Source organism: Megascapheus bottae, chromosome 13, assembly GCF_031878675.1.
Source record: "Megascapheus bottae isolate mThoBot1 chromosome 13, mThoBot2.hap1, whole genome shotgun sequence".
NCBI classification, from domain to species: domain Eukaryota; kingdom Metazoa; phylum Chordata; class Mammalia; order Rodentia; family Geomyidae; genus Megascapheus; species Megascapheus bottae.
The window spans coordinates 18,488,562-18,507,950 of record NC_143521.1 but is presented as its reverse complement, the minus strand read 5'-3'; the positions used below and the strand labels follow the sequence as shown (position 1 = coordinate 18,507,950).

At 39.5% G+C, this 19,389-nt stretch overlaps 1 long non-coding RNA gene across 3 annotated transcripts in view; it reads right to left on the bottom strand.

Moving 5' to 3' along the window:
- The window catches only part of LOC150055614 (uncharacterized), a 44,659-nt gene extending 26,490 nt beyond the window's left edge, over positions 1-18,169 (bottom strand). For all 3 annotated transcript variants that reach the window (XR_016537382.1, XR_016537383.1, XR_016537384.1), the window contains exon 1: positions 18,053-18,169. This is a non-coding gene — a long non-coding RNA (uncharacterized LOC150055614). The remainder of the gene's footprint in view (positions 1-18,052) is intronic.
- Between the last annotated feature and the right edge of the window lie 1,220 nt (positions 18,170-19,389).

Genomic DNA, 19,389 nt, shown 5'->3' with positions numbered 1-19,389 from the left:
CACTAGCACAATGATGTTCACTGCAGCACTATTTACCATAGCAAAATATGGAACCAACCCAGAAGCCCCTCAGTTGATGAGTGGATCAACAAGATGTGGTATTTATACTCAATGGAATTCTATGCTGCCATCAGCACAGAATTTGTAAGGAAATGGAAAGATTTGGGAAAAATCATATTAAGTGAAGTAAGCCAGACTCAAAGGAACATAGGTTTAATGGTTTCCCTCATTTGTCATAACTGGTATAAACCTTGGACTCTCCTAGCAGAGGTTTACAATAGGGCAAAACCTAGATACAGAAAGCCATATAGTATGATGCTAAATGTAAGGACCTCCAAGATATAGAAACAAGAGCCATATAAGGTGTTACTGTTGTTCTTAATGTACTATGCTATTTCTCATCTCTTTTGCTGTCCCTTGGTTATCTCATATTGTTGCAGTATCTTACCTTGTTATCTGATATATTGTATATATAGTTATTTGTTTATTTGAAATAGGATAGGGAAGGGGGAAAACAAGATGAGGGGAGGGGGTGGGGAGAGGGAAATGGGGGCAAAAACATGAGAAGGGGTAGTAATGATTGTTAAGTAATGAACCTTCTATCTGGTGAATATAATATAATCCTTCTATTAATTACAGTAAAAAATAAAAGACTGATCTAGAATTATTTAATACAATTATATCTCTGCATTCAAGAAATCCATAAGATGCTTAGCAGAACTCAATGAAAAATTTACGTTCAGTCAGTTATGATACACTGAACCTACAAGATTAAAACAACAATGACCTTAGAATGAATAAATATAACTTTGTGCAAATGTTCTCTAGAGAGAGAATCAAAGAAAGCCCAAATTTGTGCCAGGTCTCAATTTTCTAAGATAGAATAACTTCGGATAAATTACTTGCTGAAGAATCATACATTGCTAGAATATTTTCAAAATTCAGAACTGTAATGAAGAATTAAGATCACTACATCTGGTTTTGTTAGTTATTCTTGAAGGTGAGATAGTTTCTAAGGGAAACACAACACAATAATGTTAGTAATGCATTGGTTTATCGAGTAATTTTACTAGTGTTTGTTTATATAAAAGAAACAGCTAACTGCTCACAGATGTTGCATATTTTGACAGGGTTTTTTTCTTTCTAGATTTAGTCTTTTAAAATGTAATCTGAATATTACAAAAATGGTACCTCCCATACCATTTCATCCATCCACTCCTAATATGCCAAAGGAGAAGAAAGTAATGAATTAGCAATTTTTTAGCTATACAGTAAAAACTAATTGTTAAAGCAGGGTCTCGAGAAGACACATCCTGAGTCTACCTCTTATGGGTTAAGTGACTTCAGGCTAGAACTTTCAAGTTTTAGATTTGTTCTGAACAGTGTTGGCAGCTATATACCTTTTTTTTTTTTTGGCCGTCCTGGGCTTGAGCTCAGGGCCTGAGCACTGTCCTTGGACTTTCTCAAGGCTAGAGCTCTACCACTTGAGCCTCAGCACCACTTCCGGCTTTTTCTATATATGTGGTACCAAGGAATCGAACCCAGGTGTTTGTGCATGCTAGCAAGCCCTTTAACCACTAGGCCAAACTCCTGGCCCAATATATACCTTTTTTTTGAAACTCATTGAAAAAATGAAAGAAGCAAATGTCTTTTACCAAATGGATGCTCTAGATGTCAATCAAAATTCTTTGATTTCTCTCAGACTACTATTTTCTTTACTCAGATGAGTTCTGAGTATCCCGACCTAAAATTTATAGTTCTGAAGAATGACCTTAGTTTGTCAAACAGCAACTCACTAAGTCAAGTCCAATGTATCTGTTCCTCATTTACATAAATTGCAACGATTGCAGTTGCTTCATATCAAATCTCATTTCATGGAGAAAGCTTTTGAATCAACACATACTTAGATGACTTGCCAAAGACTATAAAACACATTAGGGGAAAGCCAAGATTTTGATTTTTGATTTTTGTTCCCATGAACATCCCTTCATTCTATTTTGATTATCAGGACAAGATGATTCTTGGTTACACCCACCTCTGTGGGATGCTAAGATATAAGATTTATGAGAGGAGACCCTCTTTTTGCATTTCTGGATGAGAAACATTTCTTCTCCCATATGATAATAATTAGCCCCACAGGCCAAGTGAATCCTTCTGACTGCTGCTCCTTGCTGGCTGTGCCAGCCTTTGCCACAAAATCATCAGGTGCTGTGATTTGGGTCTGGATGCATTTTGCCTTCTGTCTTTTAAGTTTTAGCCAAATCCTTTCAGAACTCATCATTTACACTGGTACTGGTTTCTTTCCTCCAGGCTTATTCATTGCTTGTATTAATAAAAAGAATTGTTCTTCTAACTCTTGCTCCATACCCTATTGAACTCCCCGGACAAACACATATTTGCCAATAAGAGTTCACAATCTCATAAGCCAGAAAGTCCTTGGGAAAGGAGGAAGTACATCAATTATTTATTTAAGCCTGTGATTTCTTTTGTTTTTTCAATTTTATTCTCAAGCCATATAAGCCAGTGGCTCTAAAGGATGTCACAACCCGGTTCTCTCCTGTGCTCCACATCGAGAGGCTATAAACACAGACATTCCTTCTCCTCTCATTCTCCCCTTAGCCCTCCTCTGTCACTCACTGGGTCTCTACACTGCCATCAGCATGTATTCATTATGCGAACTTATTTCCCAATTCTCCATTATATTCTGATTATTTCTTGGTTTACCAGCTAACATCAGAATTTAAAAATTACTCTGCTTTTATATGCTTCAAGTACCTACTGCTAACCATCCTCTTGTAGCTTCAGTTACAAAATAATTTTATGACTTTTTAAATATCTATTTTGCTCTGTGAATTTAAGAGTCAACCTTTCTCAAGGCCTCATATCTAAAACATATCAACAGCTCAAAAAATTGAATCACTCCAAAACTAATCTCCAAAGTAACAACCATCCCATTAAAAGATGGGCCAAAGACTTAAAAGAGAGTCTTCTCTGAAGAAGAAGTAAGAATGACCTATAGACACATGAAGAAATGCTCCACATCTCTGGTCATAAAGAAATGCAAATCAAAACAACTCTAAGATTCCACCTCACTCCAGTTAGAATGGCCATGATCAAGAAATAGATGCTGGAGGGGATGTGGCCAGGAGGGATCACTACTTCACTGTTGGTGGGAGTGCAAACTCATTCAACCACTATGGAAAGCAGTATGGCAGTTCCTCAGAAGACTAAACATTGAGCTCCCCTATGACCCAGCAATTCCACTCCTTGGCATTTACCCAATCATCCAGAAACAAGGATATACTAAATTCACTAGCACAACAATGTTTACTGCAGTACTATTTACCACAGCCAAAATATGGAACCAACTCAGATGCTCCTCAGTTGATGAGTGAATCAACAAGATGTGGTATTTATAAACAATGGAATTCTTTTTTTTTTTTTGCCAGTCCTGGGCTTGAGCTCAGGGCCTGAGCACTGTCCTTGGACTTTCTCAAGGCTAGAAGCTCTACCACTTGAGCCTCAGCACCACTTCCGGCTTTTTCTATATATGTGGTACCGAAGAATCGAACCCGGGTCTTCATGCATGCTAGGCAAGCACTTTAACCACTAGGCCAAACTCCCGGCCCCCTAAACAATGGAATTCTATACTTCTGTTAGAATGGCATGGCCTCATTAATAAGGAAATGGAAAGACTTGGGAAAAATCATATTAAGTGAAGTAAGCCAGACTCAAAGGAACATAGGCTCAATGGTTTCCTTCATTTGTCATAATCAGTAGAAACCTTGGGCTCTCCTAGCAGAGATTTAAAATAGAGCAAAACCTAGATACATAAGGCCATATAGTATGACACTAAATGAAAGAACCTCCAGGATATAAAAACAAAAGCCATATAATGATTGATTGTTGTCCTTAATGTACTATGTTATCGCTCATCTCTTTTGCTGTCCCTTTGTTATCTCATATTGTTACAGTATTTTACCTTGTTTTCTGATATTATTGTACATATGCTTATTTGGTTATTTAAAATAAGATAGGGAAGGGGGGAAAGCTAGATGAGGGATGGCAGTGGGGGGAGGGAAATGGGTACCAAGACATGAGAAAGAGTATCAATATTTGTGAAATAATGCACCTTTTATCTGGTGAACATAATGTAACCTTTCTATTAATTACAATAAAATATATTGAAACAAAGCAAAAATACAACCTTGAATTAATTAAATGTTATAGAAAAAAAGGTGTTGGGGGGTTTCCTGTGCTATAAAATTGAGAATAATCTGAATAACTATGCATGATTGAGAATCTGGAATAGTATCTGTTTTCACAGATTTTCTCCCCCACGTAGACCTCAGTCCTTTTATTAGTAACCTAATAAACCATGTCCCATCTGAAATAAAAAGAATCAATTTGTCTCACTTCAAAGAGATTAAACCCACAATTTCTTTGGAATTATATACTTATGGGTTAAACTTATGCCCAATTGATATCTTCATAACATGGAGTCTAAATATCAGATGCGTCTTTTTCTTCGTATGTGCACATGCCTGCATGTGTATGAAAGGGAGCACCTATGTGCCTTAATGGAAAGTTATGTGTTTCCTCACTCAGTCTTCTGCACTTCCTGTTTGTTTATTTCCTAGATGATTTTTTTTTGGTCAGTTATGGGGCCTGAAGTCTGGGCTTATCTGCTCCTGAGCTCTTCAGCTCAAGGTTAGTGCTTTATAACTTTGAGCCACAGTGCCACTTCTGCTTTTCTGGTGGATAACTGGGGATAAGAGTCTCATGGACTTTTGTGCCTTGGGTAGCTTTGAATTACAATAATCAGATTTCAGCCTCCTGATAGCTAGGATTATAGGCATGAGCCACTGGTGCCCAGCTTCCTAGGTGATTTTTTGTTTTGACAGTCTTGGACCTTGAATACAGGGCCTGAGCACAGTCCTTGGGCTTTCTTAAGGCCAGTGCTCTACCACTTGAGCCACAGCACCACTTCCAGCATTTTCTTTGTATGTGGTACCGAAGAATTGAACCCAGGTTTCGGCCATGCTAGGTAAGCACTCTCCTACTAGACCAAACTCCTGGCCTTCGAGGTGATTTTTTTTTTTTGCCAGTCCTGGTTTTGAGATCCGGACCTGAGCACTATCCTTGGACTTTCTCAAGGCTAGAGCTCTACCACTTGAGCCTCAGTTGAGCCGGCTTTTTTCTATGTATGTGGTACCAAGGAATCGAACCTGGGTCATCATGCATGCTAGGCAAGCACTCTACCACTAGGCCAAACCCCCGGCCCTCCTAGGTGATTTTTGGTGGAATATTTTCTTCTGTTATATTTCTTGTATGCAGTTGCTTTACTATGGGAAAGATCTTGATACTGCATATTAATTTAATAACCATTAACTGACTACATTTATAAAGCATGTCAAACTCAATATTTTGAGTTATCTGGTTATGTAATTGTGGCATCTGCAACTCATAAGAATTGTAATGACTTCCCTATGATTTTTAGTTTGATCCTTTTTTCAGATCACATCGGGAGCAGTCAAGAATGATGTCACAACATATTAGGAAGGGCAAGCATTTTTGGTGTGTGCGCACACATACGTGTGTTTCATTCAACTTTGTATTCTCATTCCAAAATACAATGCATGGTCCAGATCTTTCAGATACTGAACCATGTTTGCCTCACCAATTTCACTGACAGCAGCCAGCCTTGCTAACCCTTCACATTCAAAGTACATTGCCTATATCAATCATTTGATACTTTCTACCCACTAATCTGGCTATAGAGCCCATCTGTGTTTGTTCTAAAGAAAGAATAGAGACTCTGCCTTCTATAACTCAGACTCCCTTAAGAACCCCTGTTTCCTATGTTCACTCAGCTAAATTGGAGGTACTGATTACAAAATGAATGCTTGCTTTCATTTTTAAAATAACTGTTAGCATGCTTATTCTTACTCGTCCCTGTAATAGACTATGACTGTTTTGCATTAGGCATGATTCTAGCTTTGATTGGAATGAAGCCAGCAAAAAAAATTAAATCAAAACAAGATTGAAATCTAGATAAATCTAGTTTAAATTTAATCTTGTTTAAAGTGTACAAAACAGGGAGCGGAAGATGGCGCCGAGACAATAGGGACGCTGCCTAGCTCTCTCTCACAAAAACAGGGAACCAGGGAGTCCCATGAGCCAACTACCTTAAGAAATCCACAACAACAAACTCAGAAAGCAACGGAGAAGGACTCAAACCGGAAAAGAAATCCAGATAAAGCTCACATCCAACTTTCTCAAAGAGTTCTGACCATGAGGACCCCTTCCCCAGCTGTGAAAAGTGGCTGCGGAGGGCACCAGGCCAGGCAGCCCCGACCCTCAGAAACCAGCACAGGACCAGGCCAGCGAGCCGCAGAAGCAGTGCAACCCAGACATAGAACCAGAACAGCAAGCAGCGGAACCCAGACACAGAACACAGGCGGCAGAGGAGACCCGAGGGGAGTGAAAGACTCCCCACCACCGTGGAACACCCGCAGACGGAATGCAGAGGCATGAGTAACACAGCTGGTCCCCAAACACATAGGGAAAGCAAAGCTGGTGCCAAGCCATAGATCTTAACTCAGACCCCTTCATCCCGCCCGAGAAAGACTGGCGGGAGCAGGGGGGCAAGGAATTTAGAATCCTGTCCCTTCCCTCAGCAGCCCCCTCCCCCAGGCCATTGACTGGAGATTGACAGGCAGGTGATAAGACCCAGCACCCCACCAAGGAATGCGGAGCTGTCCCAACTCCTACCCGCCCAACAGGCCCCTCTCCCAGGCCACTGGATCTGGAGAGTGGACGGCACTGAGTCCCTGCCTTACAGCAGCGGGTGGGGTGTGCGGGAAAATAGGAGCCAACATCTGTCCCCCCTCAATTCTTGAGCGGGGCATCCTCCAGCTGGGAATCCTGAGCAAGACAGTACTGAGCCCCCCCCCCCAGTCACAGACTCTCTGACAAAGCAGTGGAAACACAGCAGGGATCTGAAGGGCCAACCAGTAGCCAAGCTCCCCTTCTGAGAATCAAAAAGGCATGGCCCCGCCCTTGGAGCCCACTTCCTCAGCTGGGCCCCATCCCTGGGAACAGAGGGGTCCCCTGCTGGTCCTGCTGAGAGCCCCTGGAAACTCTCAAACCCTAGACCCTTGGCTGGGGGCTGCCCCTGGAAGCAGCACAGGAAAATGTCTGCCCAGCACGCTTAGACTGAAGCTCGCAGATCCATCCCATGCCCCACTGTGAGGCCACTGGTTGGGCTAAGAGCTAGTCGTGCAGCAACACATAAGTTTTGTCTAATACTTTCTAGGTTGGTTATATCTGAAAAACTATAATCGTGTTTAGTATTAATCTTGCTCCCATTTTCAAATGGGCAGAACAAGAAACTCAAGAAAAATGTCAAATCAAGAAACAACATCCCCCACCCAATGTAAACAGCCAATGGAACAGTCACTGGCAAACCTAGAGGAGAGTCTTCCAAGTGCTATACAAATGCAATTGATAAACATCATTAATGAAAAATGTGAAAATATAAAGAAAGAGATAAGGGAGGAAGCCATAGCTAAACAAGAGGAAACCATAAACAAGGTGATAAGTGAAAAAGAAGAAGCCATAAAGGAGGCCATAATAAAGGTTTTTCAAAGAAAGATGGATGAATTCATAGAATCCACAAACTAAAAGGTGACTGAACTCCAGCAAATGTCCTAAGAAAATAAAGCTACTGAGCTAACCACTCAAATGGAAATCAAGGAGCTAAAGATATCCATACATGATCTAAAAGAAGAGATGCAAGGCATCAAAAATGAGCAATTAGAAGCAAGGGAGATGAAAAATAAAATAGATAGTTTTGATAGCAGGTTAGACAATGCAGAGGAGAGAATTTCAGGGGCTGAAGATAATTTAGTTATTATAAAGAACAGAAGATGAGTCAATCCAAATCTAAGAAATATGAGAGAGTGCTACAAGAGGTTCAAGATACAATTAGGAAGCCTAATTTAAGGCTAATTGGTATTGAGGAGGGTCTGGAGAAAGAGGTCAATGCTATTGGAAATATACTACAGGGAATCATCTCAGAGAATTTCCCAAATATCCAGAAGGGCAGGCCCATCCAGATACAAGAAGCTTTTAGAACCCCAAACAGACCTGACCAGAAAAGAACATCCCACTGCCACATTGTAATCAGAACTGGATCAATAGAAACTAAAGAAAGGATCCTAAAGGCAGCCAGGGTAAAGGGATCAATAAGCTATAAAAGCAAACCAATAAGAATAACCCCAGATTTCTTAGCAGAGACCATGCAAGCAAGAAGTGACTGGAAGCATATATGTCATGCCCTTAAGTCAAATAACTACCAACCAAGAATACTGTACCCAGCAAAGCTCTCATTCATAACTGAGGGAACAATAAAAACATTCCATTCCAGGGAAAAGCTGCAACAATATGTAGCAACAAAACCAACATTATAGAGAATTCTCAAAGATGTTCTACACATTGAAAACCAAAATAAATGCAATATAGGGAAAGAAATGGCACCTAAACAGCATACCATCTAAGGACCACAAGAACTGTCAAGACACAGGCCCTAATAAAAGCTTTTAAAAATGGCAGGAACTAATAAATATCTCTCAATCCTAACTCTCAATATCAATGGACTTAACTCTCCAATTAAACGGCATAGTCTGTCTAGTTGGATCAAAAAGGAAGATCCAACATTCTGCTGTCTTCAAGAGACACCTCTTACCCAAAAAAGCAATCATCTTTTGAAAGTGAGAGGTTGGAATAAACTCTATCAAGCTAACGGCCCCCATAAACAGGCTGGAGATGCCATCGTCATATCAGATAAAATAGACTTCAAACTAAAATTAGTAAGAAAAGACAAAGAAGGTTACTACATACTACTAAAGGGATCTTTCCTCCAGGAATACATAACGATCCTAAATATCTACACACCCAATCCCAGAGCTGCGAACTTCATCAAGCAAACTTTACTTACACTGAAACCATACATAGATTGAAACACAGTGATTGTTGGTCACTTTAACACACCACTCTCACCTATAGACAGATCAACAATGCAAAAACGCAACAGAGAAACCTTAGAACTGAGCAACTATATAGACCAACTAGATCTAACAGCCATCTGCAGAATATTCCACCCAGCAACAACACAATATACGTTTTCTGAGCAGCACATGGAACATTTTCCAAAATAGACCACATCTTAGGCCATAAAACAAACCTGGGCAGATCAGAAACACTGAAATTATTCCCTGCATGCTCTCAGACCACAAAGGCATCAAATTGGAACTGAACACACATCTCCACCAACGAAAATCCTGTAACTCATGGAGACTGAACAACACATTGTTGAATCACCAATGGGTCATCAAAGAGATCAGAACAGAAATCCAACAGTTTATGAAATTTAACAATAAGGAGCCCACAAAATACCAACTCCTTTGGGACACAGCAAAGGCAGTACTCAGAGGAAAATTTATAGTCCTGCGTGCCTACAACAACAAGTTGGAAAAATTGCAAACCAACAAGTTCATGTCTCACCTTAAGCTCCTGGAAAAAGAGCAATAAACCAACCCTAATCCCAGTAGAAGAAAGCAAATTATTAAAATCAAAGCAGAATTAAATGATTTGGAATCCAAAAAAACTATAGATAGAATCAACAAAACAAGGAGTTGGTTCTTTGAAAGAATTAACAAAATTGACAAGCCCTTAGCAAATCTTACCAAAAAAAGAGGAGAGCATACCAAAATAAACAAAATCGCAGATGAAAATGGTAATATCACGACAGGAATTACCAAGATCCAGAGTATCATGAGGGAATACTTCTCAAACCTTTACACCAACAAATTTGAGAATCTACAAGAAATGGATGAATTCCTAGCCAATATTAACATACCCACACTGAACCAAGAAGAACTAACCCAACTCAACAGGCCTATTTCAAGCTCTGAAATAGAAATGACAATTAAACAACTTCCACCTAAGGAAAGCCCAGGGCCAGATGGATTCACAGCTGAATTCTATAAGGGCTTCAAAGCAGAGCTCACACCAATACTCCTCAAGCTCTTCAACGAAATTGAAAATGAAGGTTCTTTACCAAACTCATTCTGTGAAGCCAGTATAACCCTCATCCCCAAACCAGACAGAGATTCATCAAAGAAAGAGAACTATAGACCTATATCTTTGATGAACATCGATGCAAAACTTCTCAACAAAATACTGGCCAACTGTCTACAACAACTCATCAAAAAAATTATACACTATGATCAAACAGGGAGGCAAAGCTGGTTCAACATTCGCAAATCAATTAATATAATTCAACACATCAACAGGAGCAAGGATAAAAATCACATGATTGTCTCAATAGACGCGGAAAAGGCATTTGACAAGATCCAACACCCCTTTATGTTTAAAGCTCTGGAGAAACTAGGAATCCATGGAACATTCCTCAATATAATAAAGGCTGTGTATGACAAACCCACTGCTAGTATTACACTTAATGGTGAAAATCTAAAGCCATTCCCTCTAAAATCAGGAACGAGACAAGGATGCCCACTCTCTCCACTCCTCTTCAACATAGTATTAGAATTTCTAGCCAGTGCAATAAGGCAAGAAGCAAGCATAAAGGGGATCCAAGTAGGGAAAGAGGAAGTAAAACTATCCCTCTTTGCAGATGACATGATTCTGTATTTAAAGAATCCTATAGACTACTCCCAAGCTCCTTGAGCTGATTCAAAACTTTGGAAGAGTAGCAGGCTATAAAATTAACCCTCAAAGTGAGATACTGTGAGGTATCTCACTTTGTTATCTGATATATTGAATTTATTTGTATTTGGTTATTTGAAATTTGATAGGGAAGGGGGGAAAACCAAGACGGGTGGGGGGGTGGAGGGGAGGGTAATGGGTACCAAGACATGTGAAAGGGTATCAATGTATGTGAATTAATGCACCTTCTATCTGGCAAATATCATGTAACCCTTTTATTAATTACAATAAAAAATTAAAAAAATTAACCCTCAAAAATCAACTGCCTTCCTCTACGCCAACAGTGAGAGGAACGAGGCAATAATCAGGAACGCAACTCCTTTCGCAATAGCCTCAAAGAAAATAAAGTACCTAGGAATTAGCTTAACTAAGAATGTAAAGGACCTTTTTGATGAAAACTTTAAAACCCTGAAAAAGGAAATTAAAGCAGAACTAAGGAAATGGAAAAACCTCCCATGCTCCTGGATTGGAAGAATCAACATCGTGAAAATGACAATCTTGCCAAGGGCTATCTACAAATTCAATGCAATACCCATCAATATCCCAATGTCATGTAGGAAACTTTTGGCACGTATTCCAGGCAAAGAACAACATTCTCCAAATGAGACTGTGAGTAGAAAGTTCTGACTTGAAATTGTGCCAATAGGAGGAAGTCTACAAATAGGAGAGCTAGAGCCTAAGTGTTAAAGGTCATTGCAGCCATGGGAGAGACTTGGGAATTCATTCTTATGGGATAGGGAACCATAAAAGACATTTTGTTTCATTTGGCCACAGTGAGGAGAACAAAGGAGACAATGAGGGTGGGGAGACAGGTTCATGGCTTACAGTGTTCCTGCCAGATAGAGATAGCACGAGGGCAATGTGGGGAAAGTGACAAGGAACCAAAAGATGTATTCTGAAGATAGAGCCAAAGGGATGTTAATGTATTTGGTGTGGAACATAATGGGGAAAAATCCAGGTAGATGAATGGTGAGGCTTACTGAATAAAGGTTAAGGAAAATACATTGTGCTGGAAGAAGAACGAGTTCTTTTTTTAGGCATGTGATGTTTGGGATGCCTATTGGACATATAAGTGTACATGTCGAACAACTTCACACTTGAGACTGATGTTCAGAGGAAAAATGAGCACTATTAATGGAAACAATATTGGCATATAGCTAGCAATTCAAGCGATAGGTCTCTTGGTAGTTAGATAGGTCTTGGATGTAGTCAAGGTTGAAAAGAGGGCACCAGATAAGCATACTCCTGCATTTAAAGGTAGAAGTTCAGGATGATCCATGAAGAAAAAGAAAACTTAGGATTTTATGTTCTATTTCAAATGACTCAATAAATGCATTCAGATTTATGCCACTTCACAATTGTTCAAGTAATTGTGGGAAAGTACCTTGATGCTCTCTGAAAAAACTTTGTTTCCCTTATCACAAATTCAGAAAGGATGATGAACTGTGCATGATTAGTGTGTTTTGAAGGCAGAAATTCTTTGGAATGGCTTAATGGTGAACATATTAGAAGCTATTTCATGACCAAAAGAAAGTCAATGAACAGGTAAAATTTTGAACTACAAATTTTTCATTTAAATAATCAAGTTTCAATACTTTAGGAAAAATGACAACTTCACATAGATTCCTTGTCATTAAAGGTGCCAGCTATAAGAAGAAAAATGTAAAAATGTACTCGCTAGGAACATACTGTCAATTTGTAGTTTCACCAAAATTTACCCCCCCTCCACACACACACACACACACACACACACACACACACACACACACACACACACACATCCTTATATCCTTATCCCTGTTCCAGGAGGAGCATCTTGTCCCTAATGACTACAAAAATAAACATACTGAACTTGACAAGGACTGGTGTTCTCCAAGTTAATTTGTATTTCAAACTAATAGCTATAAAAGAACATGCTGAATTGTCTTGTTTCAAGCCCAGCATTGCCTAGACTATTTTAAATGAAATATAAATGTAAGGGCTACTATTCATTGGACTTGTACATGTAAACTGCAGTTTCTTAAGTTATCAATTTATTGAAGGTAATCTTCTATTAGATTGGGCATTATGTGTAGATGATCAAAATCGAGCTTATCTTTTGGGGATTAGAAAATGTCCTACGGGATAAATGAGTATCTCAACTTTTAAAATCTGAATTTCTGGTCTTCAGAACGTTGTTTAATGAATACTTTTTAGGTACTCAACTTTTAGACAAATTTTTAAAAATATAATTTCTATTACTTCTATTTTTTGAGTGACGATATAGCTCAAAGTAAGCTATAACTATTATCAGAAATCAGAAATATCAATTTTATCTCTAATTATGAACAGTTTTCTATCATTGAAGCATTATTCACCATGGCTAAAATATGGACTCAGTACAGACAAATGGATTAAGAAAATGTAATACATACACACAATGGAATTGTATTCATCCCTTAAAAATAATGCTTTTGTATCATTTGCAAAGAAATGGAAAGACCTTGAAAACATTATGTTAAGTGAAATAAGTTAGGATCAAAGAGAAAATAGTTATATGTTTTCTCTCATGTGTGGGAGGTATAAATAGTTTATAAATATGTAAGGAAATACTTTGGGTGGTATGCAAGTGTATACAAATGTAGCCACTTAAATATGGTAGATTCAGGGTAGAACTCAAACAGGGTAATTACTTAAAATGGCAAAGGCAAAGTTCAACAAAATAAGCACCAGGAAACAGGTACTTGAAAGGGATAAGGGATAAGGCATGGGGGAATCAGGCTAATAAGAGAAGGGGGAAAGAATGAAGTAAAAAATTTAATTCATAATCTTACAAAAGAAAAATGAAGGAAGGAATGGATTTGGAGGGAATGATGAGAATGTTGCAAGGGGTGACACCAATCAAGATCGTTGTATTCATAAACTTCTTTGTTGAAAGGTGACTTTGTTCAACTACTTAAAGACAATATTTCAAAAGAAGCAGTATCACAAAATTTTCCGAGATCTGCTGTTGCTTCCATGAAGTGTTTTATGATTGCCAAATACATACTTAAGTTCTCTTTCAAAATCATATATTGCCTCTTTGACCCTGTTTGGCTTTTCTATGCAAATGTCTTCAGTTGACAGAGTCGTTTCCTGTATATAACAAGCTGGATTTCCAAAGGCAGGTGGACATCTTTGAAGCATCTAGTTGGTACTTTGAACAAAATTAAAAACTTCAGAAAAAAAATGCAACTTGAGGACCTATTAAGCAAAGTATCAGTTCAGTTATTTCCCATATTTCTCAATTGCAAACAGGGAATAGTCTTGAGCAATAAGAAAGTTCCCAAGCCCTTTCTTTTCGCATATTCTGAAGTGGAGTTTGTATAAATAAATATGAGTGGCCTCAATTTGTTCTTTTTCCAATAAAGCCCATCTGTTGGACCATCCAATAACTACTTGTTCAACTTATTGTAAACATGTTTCCTCAGCCCGGTTCATCAAAATGCATTAAATACTCTCAGATTGCAGGAAAAGGAGGAATTTGTCTCCCAAAGAACATAGTTCTATACAGTTGTGGTCAAGCGAAGATACAAAACCTTAAACTGTAGGCCAAAACTTGAAATCATGTGAGGGAAAGAAGGAAAGAAATAATTTTCATAGTGAAACATATGTTGCTTTAATTGCTTGGATATTTAAGGTCAAAATTATTCCTGCTGCAAAATAATGGAAAATTTGAAATCATACATGCCTGGGCAATAAATTCAGTCTTATTATTTATGAGCTACTTATGGAGTCTTTGAAACCATAATGAAAAAATATCATCATTATTTTATGCACCCTTAAGAAACAGAAAAGAGGGGCCAGAAAAGAGGGGCCAGAAAAGTTTGGCCTAGTGGTTAAAGTGCTTGCCTCGCATGCACGAAGACCAGGGTTCGATTCCTCAGTACCACATACATAGAAAAAAAGCCGGAAGTGGTGCTGAGGCTCAAGTGGTAGAGCTGTAGCCTTGAGAAAATCCAAGGACAGTGCTCAGGCCCTGAGCTCAAGCCCAGGACTGGCAAAAAAAAAAAAAAGAAACAGAAAAGAAGTTTAACAAAATGAAAAAAATAGCCATATATTCCATAGCACTCATCAATGATAAGCCATAACATGGTTTTAGGATTTTTACATAGTATAAAATATTTAGAATCACAGAACTTTGATTTTTTTGTCTCAACATCTTTAAACATCCAATTTTATACCTTATAACACAAGATAACAAAAATAATAATGCATGGTAACAAAAATAAATTTCTTCATAAATGTTATAGTTTCCTTGTCACTCTTTCATTACCAATGTTAATACTGAGGGGATCCCAAATCTGCTGGAACAGAATGAGTGGAGCAGAATAATTAGGAGCACAGATGTTGAAAGCCAAACACAGTACCAAGCAGTCATTAAGAATCCATCACAGAGTACTTATGCAGATTAAACTGTGGACTACTCAGGAAAAACAGGTGTGTTTACCTATACACTTGCTTCTATCTCTTTTTAATGTGTCTACTTATGGAGACACATATCCCTTTTCCCTTCCTCACAGAACCATCCTCTACAAATAACAAACTACCTATTCTTCTCTGTTGAGAATGAAAGTAGCTAAGGCTACAGTGGATAACTCAGTTTTCTCAACCCTGCTGAAGGCTGGGTAGCTAAATCTGCCTTATTCTAGGGTCTGTTCTCCCACCCACAGATACAAAGCCCATTTATCAATGTTAATCATCACCGAAGATAATACTTGTTCTCTCATGTAATTCAATTTCTCTCAGGTAATTCAATTTTGCCCAATATAAACACTCTTAAAACTCAGGAAGTAAAAGGCACATCTCTTGCAGGCTACCTAAAAACAATAATCAGTATACCTGTCCTTATATTCAAATACAAAGCTATGATCAATGTAATCTATTCAGGCTCTCATTGTGTGTTCAATTTACCATGTATTCATCCTTCTTTCTCCCTGTTTAACACAGTCATGATTATAGCTCCAGCCAGCCTTTCTGTATCTACTTCTTAGCTTCCAAGGGGGCAGAGAGCAATCTTCCTTCTGTTTTTAATTTTCTTTCTTATCATTAAATAGGTACAGAAAGGGATTTTGATTCAACATGTCCATGTACACGTACAATGGCTTTTGCATACCTTCCTGACATTAGAAATGCTATCCCATGTGTCATCTCCAATCTATTCTAGACCTTAATTGCCCCTCTCTGTGCTGTCAGCCATGAAGCATCCAGGCATTGAACAAAACAATCCAAGGATCATGCAGCTGTGGTCTATTGCAACAGCCAAGGTATGATCTAAAGCCCCCACAATGATCCTCTTACTGACTCATTGAAAGCCATCAACTAAGAAGCCTAAGGAATCTTACAATAAAACCCCATTCTGCTTCATGTGATCATACTGTCAGGGATCAACAAACCAGGACCAAAAGTCACTGTGCAAAGATTCCAGAAGTGGATATGAGGAATGCCAGGGAAGACATAAGACTGAAGGAGATCAGTCATTTCTATGCTTATTCTAGCTCCTTGTATATATTGTGTAGTGAAACAATTACATTGAATTTGTTTCAGAAAAATTCAGCCAGTTGCTTTCTTTTTCTTCACAAATTAAAGCATTCCAAGCAGGCTGTAGGCTTTATATGGCTTATAATAGCTATAATTATTTTATTGTGTAGGACTCTACATTATCCCCTGAGTCTACCTGCTACCCAGTCCTATGTTTTTATGATCAGAGAGCACATAGTTTTGCTCTATTCTGTGATTTTTTTTTTTGGAAAACTGGGGTTTGGAGTCAAGATATTACTTGCATTAGGTAGGCACTTTATCACTTGAACTGTATCTTTCATGCTATTTGCTTTCATGGGTTTTTCAGATGAAACTTTACACATTTTGCTCAGTTTAGCATGGACCGTGATCCTCTTACTCATAGTCTCATACTCTCTTGTGAAATTACAGACGTGAACTACTACATCAGCTAGTTGGTTAAAACAGGATCATGTTAAACATTAGCTTGGGGGCTAGCCCTAAGCTAATCTCCACATGAGTAGCTTGAGTTGCAGGCCAGAGCCACTGTGCCCATTTAGGTGATTCTTGCCTTACATTCTGGAACTGCTCTGACATAGTGGCACCAAGAAACGAGAGGCAGTTTGACCCCTGGTGTCATAGGTAGGATGGGAACTGATAGTTAAATTCTCTGCCATTACCAACTCCTAAAACGTGATTTGAAGGCCAATTTGTACTGGATATTATCATGGTCTCTGTACATGGAAGAAATTGTACAGATTCCAGCCACAAGGCTCAGAAGAAACACAATGAAGCATGGCTTTCTGCAAGAGGACAGAATAACAGGGATCTTTGAATCCAAAGGGAAAAGATCAAAGAAGTTTATGGTATACCTGTTCTGCACAAACAAGTCACTGACCTTTAAAAAAGAATGTCTTAAAACTCTCTAACATGAAATTGTATTATAATTAGTAATTACAGTGAAAAGAATGTACTTAAGAATCAAAAGAGAGAACAAGGGCATATGGAATATACATTATAAATTATAAACTGAAAAAATTAACTTAAGGCTGAAACTGTTTGCTCAAGATATTGCTAGTGAGAAGGAAAGAAATAGTAAAGTCTTCAAAGATACAGAATGAGGGTGAAGACTGTAAAATCAACTAATGTAGTACAAGAGTTTGTGTCATGTCTCTTCAGTGAATGCCAGCAAATATATAAGTGTGAAGATTAAGAAATACTTTCCATTCACACAGGCATTGTATCTCTCTGTTTCCTGGCTGCCACGCTGTGAGTGGGTGTCCTGGCACCTACTCTCTGTGGACATGAGGCATGGTGAGCCTACATTAGGCTTTCCTTCCCTTGTCTATGTCAGGTAGGCAGAATCATGACAAAACTAGCGTACACACACACATCTAACCATTCTCTCCTTCGCCTCAGGGCCTGATTACACATATTGGTTAGATATGTACTAAAACATTAACTTAAAGAAAATAAGAACGTTTCAACTTCCAGTACTTCCAACACAGTAAGCATATAAGAAGGATATCTTCCTGAGATCATGTGCTTGCACTGAAATCTCCTCTACAGCTCTTCATTTGCCTCATTCTTTTTAGTCCCAGGTGCCCAGCTGTCCCTGGCCCTGAGGCACAGGAGACAGCTCGAAAGGACCCAGGGTCAGGAGCTGAACCATTTTGAAGAATGGAAGTGGAGTTGATGATAAATCTCCCAAAGATTGAACTGCCTGAAGACAGACTAGACTAACCTTCAGTTTCTGTGGGCCCTCTGGTAGCCATACACAAGCTCATAATCTTCATAGGATAAGACCTCGAAGTCACTGGTTTCCTCCAGTGTTGTTATTCTGACACAGAGGGGAGCAACAGAAAACTACCGAAGAGTGAATGGCTCCACCCCCTCCCCCATTTGTGACATCATCTTCACTTCAGCCCTGCCCATAGCATCACAGAGGCGCTGCACAGCTAGAGAGTCGAGAGTCATGGCCTGGGGGGTCACAATCTAAGTCTCCGGGTTGTGGACAGTTCACTTGGTTGCCGACGCAGAAGTGAGAACTATGGTCCACGCCTCAGCTCAGTCCTAGAATTTAGATGCTGCCTATTTTGAACTGCTTTCATAGTTCTTAGTAAAATGCGAATACTCAGGGGGGTGTGGGGGCAATGGAGCCCAAAGAACAGAGAGCAGAAGATCAATTTGCCATCCGCAAGCCATCTGCAGGGACGACTTTGAGTGACTTTCAGGAAGTGAGCCAGGGCAAGGCCTTTAGCATAGCCAGTCATGGCAGGTATTCCATTACTTTGGGCCCCCAGGTGGAGAAAAGGCTCCGAAGACTATCATCCACCGTCAATGACCCTAAGTCCATCATGAGGGAGGACTATTTAAGCAGGCCCACCTGGCTTTACGACATTGGCAAATACCCAATGTCCTTGTGTCCCCAAGTAGGGGAGGATGGGGCTCCCAGAAGAACATCCACCGGGGCTCCTATTTTTGCCACAGAAGATCGTTCTCAGCGCAGACCCTCTTGGCTGACGGACAATGAGAAATGTCCTCATATAATACATTATGGAGCCCACAGAAAATCATCTACCGGGGCTCCCATTTTTGCTCTAGAGGAACAGAATCTGCACAGAGCCTCCTTTCTCACCTCCGCTGGCAAGCTTCCAACCACCACCGGTTCCCATATAGTGGAGTACGGAGAGTCCAGAAGAACATCTACTGGGGCGCTTGTTTTTGCCACGAAGGATGGCATCATGCACAGACCCTCCTGGCTTACCAACACGGACAAATATCCAATCACCATCAGTCCTCACCTGGCGGAGGAAAGGGCCCACCGCAAATCTTCCGCTGGGAGTTCTATGTTGGCCCCAGAAGATGGCAAACAGAAAAGACCCTTCTGGGTTTCTGACCACCCCAAAAGCCAGAGCTTTGTGTACCCCTTTATAGTAGAGGTCAGGCCCAACAGGCTACACTCGTTGGAGGAGCATCCTAGTCTGCAGACACCATTAGTGATAAAAGAAGAGGACAGTCTTGCTGGACTGCAATACCGACCTCCTATTGGGGCTCCTATCGCTGTCTCCAAGGACAATC